Genomic DNA, 4,821 nt, shown 5'->3' with positions numbered 1-4,821 from the left:
AAAACTAATCTACGTGTATTATGACCATCACACCAATCTTAACAATGAAGTTTCATGAAAGTTTATGAACTCTTTATGTTTGTCCCTTTCTAAATAGAAAATATTACTTTTGACCACAAAACCAGCTAACTAGAGGTCAATTTTGTTTGAATTATTTTTATTTTTTAAATAATATTTATACAGCTAAGTGTAATTGAATTAACGGGTCACGAGGGGTTAGTCATTTTCTACCATTGAAAAATTTTGTAACAGAGAAGACCAAATTGATAGACATATCATTTTTAAATATATATATATATATATATATTAGGGATATTATAAATTTCGATGTATAGATTTTACAAATTAATATAACATCTTTTAAAAAATGCAACATATAAAAAAATTACTAAACTTATTTATAATAATATTATTGATAAAGTACCAATCATGTTAATTACCACGGTAATTTATAAATTTTTTATAATAAAATTTGTAAATTTTTAATATATTCATTTAATGTTAAATTTTTAGGGAATGAAAGGTAATTACAATGAAATTACATGAAAGTTTAATTTATTCAATGAATCTCTTGAATAAGATATGGCTGAAAATAGTGATTGTATGCATGATGCAACATAAGCCAGCTCCAACCAAGAAGCTGCCAAGAAAAGGATTAGAGATCAGATGGGAACCTTGCCGGAATTAAACTCTGTGCACGGGTGAGAGTGATTGGTTATAAATTATTAAAAAGAAAAGTACAGGGTTAGGACCATTTGGTACCTTTTTATATTCTGTTTTCACCAATTATTTTATATTAACCTATCTATAGTCTATACATTGTTCAACTTCTATATATATATATATATATATACACACATTTATATGTTTAGGCTTGCCATAAAGCTAAACTACTCCCAACACAAAGTTTCCTTAATTAGCCTGTAGAAACCATCAAAAAGATGTTTCAGCCTGAGTTAACCATGGATTCAATCTTTGACCAGATTGAACACCATGACTTCAACATGGATGCTCTTGTTGATTTCTGTGACTTTGATCAGTTCCCTACACTCTTCACCACAACAGAGGACAATTCGGAGCTTCCTTCACTCCAAATGGTCCTAACCCTGAATTTTCTTCAATCCCATGTCCCATTTATGATGTTTCCTAGCAAATCTTTTTGAATAATGAGATAGAGAGTATGTATGGAGGTTTGGAAGACATTTTCCCACAGGAGTGGAATTTTGTTCCCTGGACAAGACCCTTATTTTAATGGAGGAATTTTCCCTTTGCAACCCTTGCCTAGTGAAGGAGAAGGTAGTTTCAGTCCTAGCCAGTCCATGAATTCTGAATCAGTATTAACAGATGTAGTGTCTGTTCAATCATCTCTATCATTGCTAGGAGAAGACATGGAAATAGATAACCAATTGGGCCTTTTTCATCTACTTAAGGCTTATGGGGAAGCCTTGGAGAAGGATCAAAGAGAGCTTGGGCAAGTTATATTGAGACGCATCAGTGAGAAAGGTAGCTCAGTTGGCAAAACATTGGAGCGCCTTGCTTTCTATTTACCTCAAGACAGTGAGATTAATCAAGTTGAGAATTTAAAAGAAGAGTCCTTGAAGAACTTCGGGGCTGCATTTCAGGCACTCTACCAAGCCTTACCTGATGGGAAGTTTGCTCACTTTGCTGCAAACTCTGCGATTCTTGAAGTTATTCCAGATGATGCAGAGACAATACACATAGTGGACTTTGACATGGGAGAAGGTGTTCAATGGCCTCCAATGATTGAGGCCATTGCACACCAACACAAAACATTAAAATTGACATTAATGAGATAGAAAGAGGAGGATTGTAATGGTGCTAGGGATGGCAATGGGGCGGGGCGGGGCCAGAAGATGGGGTCTTCATCCCCGCCCCGCATGGTTTTGTCATGCCCCATCCTTGCCCCGCCCCGCATGACGGGGAGAACTTTCTCACCCCATCCCCACCCCTTGGGGCCCCACGAAGCCCCGCCCCACCTCGTAAAACTCTACTTTTTGTTAATTCGCCCTACAACTAGTACAATTATTTTAATGAAACCTATTTCATTAATAAAAATATACTTGAAATTACAACTAAAGTTATCCCATCAAATCAAATCAATTTTTAGAAAAAATTGAATAATATATCAAAGTGTTTAACAAGACAATCATGAAAAAAAATCTCATAGTATAACACATAACAAAATAGAAACAGAAAACCACAGTAGGTAAAATAAATAAGCTAATATTGATATGTTTGTTTAAATAATAGGGTTTTAGGGTATAAAAAATTTACAATTATAACCCTTAACAACGCGGGGTAGGGCGGGGATGGGGCGGGGCGGGTTTAAAAAGTCTAAACTCATCCCCGCCCTACCCCATGGTGCGGGGCTAAAATCTTGCCCCATCTCCACCCCACCACCTTTGCGGGGCGGGGAAAACTCGTGCAGGGTGAAACGGGGAGGGGCGGGTTAAGTGGTGCAGGGAAAAATTGCCATCCCTGAATGGTGCTGCATTGTGGAGGTTTGAGGAGACAAAAAGGCAGCTCTATGATCAAGCAAGGGCTTCGGCCTAAAGTTGAAAGTGGAAGAGATGGCAATTGATGATTTAGTAAGTGAACTAAAGAAGAAAAGGGGTGGAAGGAGAGAATGGTTGGCCTTTAATTGCATGGTTGGGCTTCCACGCATGGGGAGGGGGAGAAGTAGAAGCCTTGTCACGGATTTTCTAAGGGTGGCTAAGGAATCGATAGCTAATTCTACCAAATAATTGCATGGTTGGGCTTCCACGCATGGGGAGGGGGAGAAGTAGAAGCCTTGTCACGGATTTTCTAAGGGTGGCTAAGGAATCGATAGCTAATTCTACCAATTGTAGTACTATTCACAAAGGTATTATAACCTTTGGTGATGGAGACGCTTGTGAAAAACTGAAAAATTGCTCAGATTTTGGGTCATTCTTTGAGGGATAATTGGCGCATTATCAAGCCTTGTTAGAATCTTTGGAAATGAAATTTCCACATCATTTTACAGAAGCAAGAATAGCCCTGGATTGCCTCTTTGTGGCACCTTGTATCTCTTCTCTTGCTTTTTTCCAAAGATGGAAGGAGATAAGGGGAGGTTGTCATCTTGAGGCGGGACTCAGGTTGGTGGGTAGGCGACTGAGCAAAGAAATATTCATGGAAGCAAGAGAAATGGTGGACGAAGAGAAAAATAAATATGGGATAAAGATTGAGGGACAGATTGGAAATGAGATGGTCTTAGAATGGAAACGAAATACAATAGTGAGAATTTCAACCTGGACAAACCATAGCTAAGGGGAAGCCACGCAAGAGTCTTTTTTTTTTTATCCGGTCTGTAATTGTGTAAGATTTTTTAAGCCAATGCAGCAAAAAAAGAATATTGGTTAACTGACATATTAATGTTATACCATGTTCCGAGAGTTACATTACATAGCAGTTCTCATCAAAAAAAAAAAAAAAACATTACATAGCAGTTGCTATCACTATTATGTTTTTACTTAATTGTCCCAACTCCTAAGTCATGTCTTAAAACTTAGAAGTCAACTAACATTGCTCCCACTTTGCATTACTTGCACATGAATTTCTATTGGTTCCAATAGCAAGAATTTAATTCAGGAACCCACTGATTTAACTTGCCTCCATTGAGAGACTGGCGAAGCGACCAATAAGTTGACTGCCACGAACCCCTATGAATAGTCTTTTATTATCATTCAACCATTGTCTCTATTTGGTTCATTGTTATCATAGTGCAATATTTATGGAATATGAAATGATTAAAGAAGAGAAAATGGTCATTATCGCGGCTTAAATGGGATCACATTTCAGGCATGAGCTTTAGTACAAATGTTTTCTGAGCAAAAAATAAATCCAGAAATGGGGCAAGTATTCTGCCCCAAATGCTTGATAAAGTAATTGGATAAGGCAGTCTTGAGAGGATTCGTACCAAGCGGCTAAACATAGTCAAGAACAAGATAAAGCAATAAAAACAGGAATCACATTCACGTAAAAATATTATAATTATTATTTAACCACAATTCTAACACTCACCACAATTCTAACGTTCTCCCTCACACTACAATTCTAACGTTCTCTCTCATATGTGAGCCCAAACTCTCCTTAATAAGTGAAACTCAACAAGTGAAAATTTTAACATTTTAAATGCTCTAATACCTTGTTACATTACCAATTGTCTCAAAAGTTTAAATTATTAAAAAATTATGAATCTAATCATTTAACCACGATTCTAACAATAATTAAGGAATTAAATTCCCCAGGTCAATCCCTAATTGGCATAAAACATGACCTCCAGAGCAGAAAGTATCACTTGCAATCCCATGAGGCCATGACTAGTCCATCCCATTATTCTTTGAGAGCACCATGCATCTCATGAAACTCGCCAATTTGATTTGGATATCAAGGAGAATTGCAATTATTTTTCTATCTCATGAAAGTCGCTAATTTGAATGAGATCCCGATCAAATTTGCAATTAGTTTTTTCTTTATGTTGTTGTTTCCTGCCCTCGTTTTTCTAGATCGATTGCCATGCCAGTGGCCCAGTACATGGCGTCTATTTAACTGTAACAATCCAGACACCTAACCACAAGACTTCGCTATTCAATTTAGAAAGAATGTCCCACTAATGCATCTAGAAAACTATTACTCAAACTTGTTTTCTGGTCTACCTTCCTCTCGAAAATCAATCTTTCCAGTTAGATTAATGACACAAGGAATCAACCGCAACACCATGGCTCAACCTAAAAAGCAAAGCAACGCCAATATTGGTAATATTGGTATTGAACAATAATC

At 36.9% G+C, this 4,821-nt stretch overlaps 1 pseudogene; it reads left to right on the top strand.

Annotated features, from left to right (window-relative positions):
- Positions 1–949: 949 nt before the first annotated feature.
- Positions 950–3,309, top strand: LOC111991584 (protein NODULATION SIGNALING PATHWAY 2-like; annotated as a pseudogene).
- The last annotated feature ends 1,512 nt before the right edge of the window (positions 3,310–4,821 follow it).

Source organism: Quercus suber, unplaced genomic scaffold (assembly GCF_002906115.3).
Source record: "Quercus suber isolate HL8 unplaced genomic scaffold, Cork oak 2.0 scaffold_31, whole genome shotgun sequence".
In the NCBI taxonomy this organism is placed as follows: domain Eukaryota; kingdom Viridiplantae; phylum Streptophyta; class Magnoliopsida; order Fagales; family Fagaceae; genus Quercus; species Quercus suber.
This window is presented reverse-complemented; position numbering and strand designations above follow the sequence as displayed.